This window comes from Meriones unguiculatus, chromosome 1 (genome assembly GCF_030254825.1).
Source record: "Meriones unguiculatus strain TT.TT164.6M chromosome 1, Bangor_MerUng_6.1, whole genome shotgun sequence".
In the NCBI taxonomy this organism is placed as follows: Eukaryota; Metazoa; Chordata; class Mammalia; order Rodentia; family Muridae; genus Meriones; species Meriones unguiculatus.
The window spans coordinates 142,995,741-143,005,343 of record NC_083349.1 but is presented as its reverse complement, the minus strand read 5'-3'; the positions used below and the strand labels follow the sequence as shown (position 1 = coordinate 143,005,343).

The 9,603-nt window shown below is 46.7% G+C and overlaps 1 long non-coding RNA gene across 1 annotated transcript; it reads right to left on the bottom strand.

Annotated features, from left to right (window-relative positions):
• Window positions 1-5,925: 5,925 nt before the first annotated feature.
• On the bottom strand, window positions 5,926-6,870 carry LOC132651035 (uncharacterized). Its single transcript, XR_009588977.1, has 2 exons — window positions 6,789-6,870; window positions 5,926-6,034 (listed from the first exon to the last, which is right to left on the bottom strand). It is a non-coding gene; the product is annotated as an uncharacterized LOC132651035 (long non-coding RNA).
• Between the last annotated feature and the right edge of the window lie 2,733 nt (window positions 6,871-9,603).

Genomic DNA, 9,603 nt, shown 5'->3' with positions numbered 1-9,603 from the left:
TTCCTCAGGCTCCTTGCAACAGGTGGGATAGCTTGTGAGGGTTACACCTCTTCCTCAGGCTCCTTGTGCAAATTAACCCATTGTTCTGAGATGTTTTACTGGCTAAAAGTAACTCCACAAAAAATAAAGTGGTCAGAAGGCTGGAGGCAGAGGAGGCAGGCAGAGACTTGAGGCTTGCTGCTGGCACTGCTTGCTGCAGCAGTCTGCCTTTTGCTATGGCTGTCGAGTCTGGACCTTTAAAAAGTTTCCTATTTGCTGTGTGTTTATTTTATTAATTTTAATCCTCACATCCGACTCAAGAACTGTTCGACTCTGCCCGGCTGGCCTCGGCATACAAGGATATTTAATGAAAGTCTGTTTCAAAATTTTTAAAAAGGCTTAGAATATGATTCAGCCCTGAATAGCCTACACGAATGAGACACTGGCTTCAATCTCTAATACCATACACACAAAACAATAATTAATATGTAAAAACTTGGTATAGTGTGGGCTCCCCTTTTCTGTGTGGAAGGAGAGAAGGGAAGGGAGAGACCAGAAGAAAAGGAGGGAGGGGACACACTTGAGATATATAGTAAATAAACTGAAATTTAAAACATTTTTAAAAACATAATTAAATAATTGATTTTTTAAAATGCAAGTTCTTCTTCCAAAAGTAAATGTGTGAAACTGGCCAGTAAATTTCTGAAAAATGAAAATTTAAGTAAATCCAAATGGGTTGTGATGCTCTTATAATATCAGCACTTAGGAGGCTGAAGCAGGAAGAGAGCTGTGAGTTGGAGGTCAACCTATTTTTCACTGTAAAAACGCACAGTAATGGACAGCAGGGTAGTGTGTAAAAAAAAATATATTTTAAGGGCTGATGAGATGGGAGATGGATGGTTTATTAGTCCAGGACCGCGAGTGCTGCATAGAGAGATCCTGTTTAACAGACAGAGACAAAGAGAAAGAAAAAGATATAAGTGTGGTGCGCCATGACTCCCTGTACTCCAACACTGGAGGAAAAGGCAGGAAGATCTCAGGTTCAAGGCCAGCCTGGGACAAACAGAGAAACGCTGTCACAAAAAATGAAACATAAAAACAAAAAAGCAAAAAGGGGCTGGAAGGATGACTCAGCGGTTTAAGAGCACTGGCAGCTCTTCCAGAGGACCCAGATTCAGTTCCCAGCACCCACATGGCAGGTCACAACTGTCTGTAACTCTTGTTCCAGGGATCTGATGTCTTTTTTTTCTGTCCCCGACCAGCATGGCACAGACATGCATGTAGGCAAAACACATATACATATTGAAAGGGTTAGGCTAACTTTATAACCTATATGTCTTCTAAAGCCTATAGTTTTGAGTTTTAGGTCCTGGTTAAGCTAAAGCCTCTTAGTACCTTTCCAGAGAGTGAAGGAATGTGACCCTATCTGTGAGGACAGATATAAAAAAAGGTAAGCAAGCAATGACCTTCACTCAGCAAAAGAAGGACTAGAACCTTGTCATTGAGATAGCATTTCTTAGCAACGAACCTAGACTTCTTCTGAGTAGCTATTGACCTCCAGCCAAAAGTCTGGCTGAGCTAACCACCCCCACCTTCAATTGCAGCTGCATCCACACTTGGCAGGACTGGCCAAGCTTGAGCACCTAAGAATAACCAACTATCTTACTTTATAGCTTCCTCATCCAATCCTAAGTTGCCAAAACTGCAACTTCAAATTTACCACAATTTTTCTTTTAAAAACCTAAAGGCCTTTGTCTCCCAGTGCCATTCTTTGCTGAACAGCAGGGGTGACCCCATTGTACAATGGTTAATAAACCTCTTGCTTTTGCAACGAATCTTGGTCTGGGGGAGTTTCTGGAAAGGGCGCTATCTTGAACTCCTGAGCTGTGAGACCCCAGCTCATACATTTTCAAATAAAATAATAAATATTAAAAATAAATAAGCAAAAGCTTTCTGTGCTGGTGGCATTGCCAAGGACATCTTGAACTTTCTCAGACCTGACTGACATTCTGCAACAAGTTGTGGCAAGCGTGAGCCACTCAAAGGACACAGTACAAGAAGAGCAAGGATTCTGTGTGCACAGGGAAAGTGAACCCATAAGAGGATACAATGGGCAGACTAAACATTTTTCCTCAAAAAGATTAAAACTACCAAGAACATTGCTCTACGATTGAGTGTGTGAGCCTATTGCATGATGCCGGCTCCCAAGAGATACAAGCATTTTGAACTGGGGGTAGAAAAGAGAAAGGGCCCAGGGATGGATCCCTAAGCTGATTTTGTTATGAGTTCCAGCACAGGGCAAGCTAATACAGATGATCCAGAAGAAGGAAAACCTAACAGTGTAGAAGAAAAAAGAAATCACTGCAGGAAAAGGTATTCTGAGGAGGTGAGAGGGGTGAGATGCTGGTTTTAGAAGCATGACATCATCTGTGAGGACAGAAAGGAAGACAGAGTAGATGCTGACCCGGTGGGTAGATGATATGGAAATGGGGGACACACATAAAACCTTCTTGATGGCTTAGATTCTCAGTGAGTCAATTTCTCACTGACAGGGAAAGTGATGTGAAAAGAGGCATCTGAGGAAGGAAAAATGGTGACCTATTTCACAGAGAAATACACAACTCCATAGCATTGCCAAGGGTTCCTTTGGAGTTTGTGGTTATAGATTTGGAGTGAAACAAGAAAACCAGCCTGTTCATGTCCCTCTACATAGACTCAGCTCTCCGGGTGCAGATGTGAGAGAATCAGACTAACCTGGTAACTTATGTTTCTTTAATTGCCTTATAACTTACATTTTCAAGTGTTAAGCCCATGTTAATTAAAGCCTCTTAGTGCTTCCCCAGAGAACAGAGGAATGTCAAAGTTCCTGACACTGGCCATCTGTGAGAGCACAGATAAGGACGAGAACAAGCAGAGATCTCCACTAAGTGGAAAGAAAACAACCGGCCAGCACCTGTAAGATAAACTTTGTTTGGAAACTGGGCCAAATGGCCCCAATCCTACTTCTGAATAGCTCTTCAACTTTGATCCAGAGCCTGTAGCCCCCACTCCTCAGAACAGACCCGGGAGGAGTTAATCACTCTCCCACCTTTAACTTGGGCTATATCTCATATGGCAGGAAATTCCAAACTGACTTGAAGATCAGATATTCCCCAGATATTTAAGACAGGGCTGCAAGGACCTAAGGGCACCCAGAACCAACCAATTATTTTAAAAGTTAAATACCTCATCCAATCCAGAATTGCCAAGACTGCAACCAATGAAAATTCCTGCACCTTGTCCTTTAAAAACCCTAAGCCTTTGTCTCCCAGTGCCACTCCTTGCTGACCAGCAGGGGTGACCCCATTGCACAATGGTTAAAATAAACCTCTTGCTATTTTGCATCGATGAGATCTGTCTCCTGAATTCTCTTCACCACTTCTGGAAATTAGGCTCATGCTGGACCTAACAGATGCAGGTGGTAAATCTAGACAGAAATTTGAGGGTAGGCGGCCCCGCATGACAACAACACAGAGACAGAATCAGCAGGTTTGTAAGCAGGATTAGAATGATGTGTCTCAGAAGGCAAACTAAACAAGAAGATCCATGAGGAGATGAAGTTGATGGAAGGAAAGGAAAACAGAGCAGTCAAGAGACTGAAGGTCCTGGGGAAGCCAGGACACTTGTGTCTGAATCCTGACTAACACCCAGGAGGCCAAAACAGGAGACTACAAAGACTTCAAGGCTACCTTAAACTACATGTTTTGTTTTGTTTTCCTGTGTTTTGCTTTGTTTTGTTTTGTTGATTGAGGCAAGGTTTCTCTACATAGTTTTGGCTGTCCTTGTACTCACACTGTAGAACAGGCTGGGCTTGAACTCAGACATTTGTCTGCCTCCATCAGGATGAAAGGCATGACTGTGCCACCATACCAAGCAGGACTCAGCTTCAATTCCTGCTACCCATATGACAGTTCTCAACCACCTGTAACTCTAATTGCACACGAGCTGATGTCCTCTACTGCTTCCCATGGGCACCAAGCATACACATGGAGCACACAGAACTGTACCATACAAAACACCCAAACACATACACTGAAAATGGAAAACAAGATAATCTATAGTCACGCTGGGTCTAGAGGCACACACCTGTACTCTCAGCCCTTGTAAAGTATAATTAGGAGAAGCAGGAGTTTGAGGCCACCCTTAGCTTCAAGAGACTGTCAAGAAAGAAAAGAAAGAAAGAAAGAAACAAACAAACAAACAAAGGAAACAAAGAAGAAAGAAAGGAAAGAAAGAAGAAAGAAAGAGTGAATGAAAGAAAGAAAAAAAAAGAAAAGAAGAAAAGAAAAAGAAAATCTAGGAGTTGGGTGGGGTATCACAGTCCCAGAATTTGAAAAGCTGTGGCAGGATAGGCCACCATGGACTGCATAGCAAGTTCCAGGTCAGCCAGGACTATATAGTCAGAGCCTGTCTAAAAATAAAAAATAAAAAATTCAGCCACGCATGGAGGTGCACACATTTAATCTCAACACTCGGGGAGACAGTTCATTTTATGACTTTGAGGCCGGCTTGGTCTACAAAGCCAAGACTACACAAAGAAACCCTGTCTCGGGGAGAAAAAAAAAATCGCACTCTTTTCTGTTGTTTTTCAAAACAGGGATACTCTGTGTATCCCTGGCTGCCCTGAACTGGCTCTATAGTCCAGGCTGGCCTCAAATTCAGAGATCTACCTGGCTCTGCTTCCTGAGTGCTAGGATTAAAGGTATGCACCACCACACACAGCCATGTTCACACGCTTGGATGCACCTGTGAATCTGCATAAATGAAGTCAAATGCACTGTTATCAAACTACGACAGCACACAAGCTCAGAGTCAGTGTTAGATTCACCACTCACCTCTGTGGAAGGAGACCCTTCCTGAAGGAGTGCTCACAGAAAGTGGATGGTAGCTACAGAGGATCCTCACAGACCCGGGAACACTGAGGGCAGAGCACACTGTGACTTCAGGGATTGTTCCAGAAAGGGTCTCCCTAAACTGGATTCAAATTCTGGATCCCTCTGCCTCAACCTGTGATCTCAGTGCTGGGATCACAGGTGCACACGCAAGCACCACCATGCTTGACTTGTAGTTTTATTTTTGTTAAGCCTCTATGTAGTTCTTACTGTCAGTAAATCTCTAGGAATCCACCTCTAGGTCCTGTGATATGTTGATAAAATGAGACCAGAGAGACACAGGCATGTTGGGCCTGATAAGGCCTGTTGCATCTACCTGAGCCTGGCTCAAGTTTGGAGACCTGTCTTTAGCTTCAGATTTAAGAGTCGCCACTCCCGGGCAAAAGTGATTCAGCATATCTGCCTTAAAATCAACCCTGCCTGCTAACTGTTACATGGAGTTTTGGCACTGGCCCACCTCTCCTTGCACTACCTAACCTTGCCTCTAGCTCATCTTACCTCACTTCCTTAATCCTACCTCCTGACCCAAACCTAAAAAAGGACCATTTTATTCAATAAACAGAGTTCCTGCTTCGACAGATCACCCGGCTCGGTGGTGGTTTATTTCCTGGGGTGTCCAGGGAGGTCCAGGCCAACAACACTCACCATCCTGCTCAGCCATGGAGGGCATCCAGCTGGACTGTCCACCCTCCTCTCAGCTCCACCTGCCTGATATCCACCCTGCACAGGCAGACTCAAGTTCTCCACAGCATGGTTTGACACAAACACGCAGCCCAATAATCACACATTGCCGTTTGCACCAAACAGCAATTTTACTCATCTGGTTTTACACAAAATTACCTGAGTTGAGGAAACACAGAAACACCTACACATGCAGTCATCGCCTGGCATACATAGAAAATCTCAGTCCTAGAGACCTCTACCAACCTTGAGAAAATGAGGCACCTGCTGGGTGACCATTTTATTAAAAGCATTGAAACTCAGTCTGGGAGCTCCTTCTTCCATTATTGCATAATTGTGGTATATGTCCATTATGGTCCCAATGGCCGCCTCCAGTTCAGTCAGGGGCTCTGCTGCCATCAGTACTCCAAAGAAGGAGCTGATGTCCTCACAGACTGACCTGCCTGGGAAGAAACAGGCCAGGAGAGTCAGGGATCCAAGATCGGGTGAAGTGGCTTCCTGAAAGAGTCAACATGGGAGAGATCAAAGGGTCCAGGACAGACAACAGAATCTCACTTACAGAAATCCTTTCTTTATGACTCTCGCGTCTGAGTGTCTGTCTTGGGGATATATCTCTGTAGTGGTCTTTCTGAGTGCTGCAAGGGGTTTTCTTAGAGTTCTCTGAGTGTGGTAACATCCCCTGAGCGGCCTCTACTCCAATGGCCCTTTCTTTCTGCCACTCCCTTTCTTAGGGTCAGGAGACTGCTTGTCTCCAATGGCTGTTTATGTTGCATCCCCGCCCTCCCACATACTGGCTACTGTTCCTAAGAGAAAAGCCTAGGGTTGGCAAAACCCAACTGAGCTCAGGGTCAATCGGGCCAGACCCATCTTCAGTACCACACCCTACTTCTGCAAACGGGGTCTGGGGATGCTCAGTGCAAGAACATACCTGTCTTCCACACTCATGCCTGTGGTTGACAAAGTTTTAGAAAATGATTCTTCAGATTCCTCAAGGCCTCAGCCAGGGCCCTCGGGGGTCCAGTGAAGGAGGAAGCCTGCCTACTCATCCCTCTCATTCTGTCCTCCCACCCACAAGGAACACTGCCAGCTCTCCTAAAGCTACTTCCTGAATCTCGGCCTGAACCTGCTTACAAGGGAGAACCCCGAATCGATAAAGAAGGTCCCCGGCTCTCTGCTGCATCAGGGAGAGGAACTCACCAGAGCAGGGAAATAGAATGCAGCTAGCAGAGCTGGAGCCTCTGGGCTGAAGTTTTATAATGCTCCGGGAAAGGAGAGAGCCCAAGTCCAAATTATCAAGGTCCAGCATCTGCTGTTTCAGAAAACATGGGACCGCCCCTGCTGTCACTAGCTGGCTCAAAACAGCACTGTATGACCTGGACAGAGCCTGCTCAGAAAGGACCATAGCGTCCCACCCCTCCCAAGTCTATGTCAGAGTGGCTGCTTCTGCTATTTTTAAAAATAATATAAAACAAAAACTTGAGGAGGTGAGCTCAGGAAGCCCCATCTGAGAAACCAGAACCAGCAAAACACCCTACAGTCCAAGGACACTCAGAAAGCCCAGGATGAGGTCCCCATAGTGGAACCCTGATTGAAGTCCCTAGCAGAGTTCCGAGATAGAAGCCCTCAGGAAGACACTCCTGGGCAGAATTCTTCCCTTCCACTGCTCGGCTTGCACAGCATCACCCTTCTCATGAATTCTCTTCCCACATCCTCCCTGCTGTGCAAAGGGAGGGGGTGCAACCAAGAACAGAAAGAAACACAGGGCAGCCCATTCCCACCAGCCCGGGAGACTGAGGCCGCCTCTGTCCACTCCTGGTCCCTAGCCCTCTGGGTGTCCTTTCTGACAGGGTGGAGCCTTTCCGGAGGAGGGTCCTTAAGGGAGGACAGTTAAAGCCAGGTCTCCCCACACCTCTCCAGAGGCCGCATTTACAGCCTGCCTGTCTGTTCAGAACCTGCTCCCACCTCAGACCAAGGCCAACAGTGAGTATCCTACCCTGCTTAGGATAAATGCCTGGCTTAAGCCAGCCTGGAGAAAACAGAGCCTCAGTAGAAACCCAAGAGACCTGAAAAAACATACTGTGGTGCCACAAGGGCTTGGGAGCAATCAGCCAAGGGAAGAGCAGTGTCTGGATCTAGGGGACATAAAGTTTGCAAAGTAGTGAGAGGAGCTGAGGGAAGGTCAGAGAGCTGGGTGACTGGTGAATAAGGTTCTAGACAGCTTCCAGGCTACCAGGTCCTTCCACACAGATACCTGTGTCTCCTGCCAGATACCCCAGTCTCTAGGTCTGCCTTTCAAGAACCTGAGCCCAGGGAATCCTCAAAGCAGCAGAGCACAAGCCATGTGAGAGCATCAAGAAGGGGGTCTGTGGCAGTGTGCCCTGTCTCATCCCTGCCTTATCAAGACCTCCTCTCTACCCCCCTTTTCTCAGCTTACCCCCCCCCCCCCCCGCTACTCTCTCCCCTAATTTTTTTCTTTGTTTTCCCACTGCTTAGCCCCTAGGACCTCCCCTCCATAAAATTACAAGCTGCTGAAGGACTCCAGGCAATCTCCAGGATCCCTGGAAGATGGGAAGGGTAACCAGAGCCACTCAGATCCCTCCCTTGAGCAACACCTTATCCCTTTGATCAGCTCAGCTTGGGTTCTCTCTCCCCTCATCTCTGTGACAACTACTTGTAACTGGAGTTCAGCTGACAGTCACAAGGGCTCCATTGAAGAGTTGGGATTTCATCTAATCAGGACCCATTGTCCAGTATACCCAGTGGTGAGGAAGGATGAGGACACCTGAACTGAGATACCTGAGCTGCCCCTGAGGCTGGGGAAGGCATGACACTCCCCCGGCAAAAGGACTCAGGGCCCTAGCATGGTAGTCTCTTCTCAATAGACCTCTCCATTTTCTGCTCTCACCTGGCCAGTGGAACCCTAATGACACATGCATTCAGCCTTTATCTAACACAAACCAGCCCTATCCTGCTCCCACTAGAGCTACTGAAACAGAGCTGGCCTGAGGCAGGAATTGATAGCTTCAGGGACAATGCCTTCAGGTATGTTATTCCTTAGGAGCTCTGTTTCCAAGGGAAGACCTCAGACATTTCCCTCCCGCTTCTACCTATGTGAGTGGAATGGATGAATCTGCAGACAAGAGGAATAGAATAGGAGGTCATGGGAAGCATACCGCCAGAGAAGCCATAATGAAATGATGGGGAGAGAGGGGAGCCAGGCAAGGGTGGCTTGGACATGGAGACAGAACTGACAAAAGTTGAGGGCCTAGGCTGAAGAGATGGCTCAGTGGTTAATTGTTTGTCTTTTCTTCCAGAAGTCGTGAGTTCATTTCCCAACAACCACATGGTGGCTCATTACCATTCAAACCCTCTACTCCCCTCTTCTGGCCTGCAGATGTACATGCACATACAGCATTGAGAATAAATGAAATCTTAAATAACAAAAAAAAAAAAAGTTGAGGGCCAGCCAGAGCTAGTTCCAGGACAGCTATGGCTGTAGAATGTGAGGCTGTTATAAATAAGTAAATCCTAGACGCAGAAAGATGGAGATCCAGCCAAAAGGATCTGGGCATAATCCTTTGTGCCTAAAGAGCAAGGGTCACTTAGCAGTGTAGCTCCCCTCCACACCAACTCTTACCAAATCCCCCACCCCATCGCTGCCACTCCTCCATCAGCTCACCAAAGGTACCTGACTTCTCCCTGTGTGGGCATCAGAGACTTACTACCCACAGCAAAGCTTGACTGTGACAGTGCCAGAAGGTAAAAATAGAGCTGAAAGCCTGCCTGGTCCTGTGTCCACCCATAGCCCACCCCCAACCCTGTATCTGCCCAGGCAGCCAGGAGCCAGTCACTGCATGTGTCTTTTGAAGACTTCTGAAGACAGCCCAGTGCCTGTTGCTTCATCTCATGACCATCCCTGACTCCCTCTGGTTGGGAAGTGATGGAGGAATTCAGAACGTTGGACTGGATTTAGATGTGAGAGGGATTCTCCCACATCGCAAAATCTCAATGA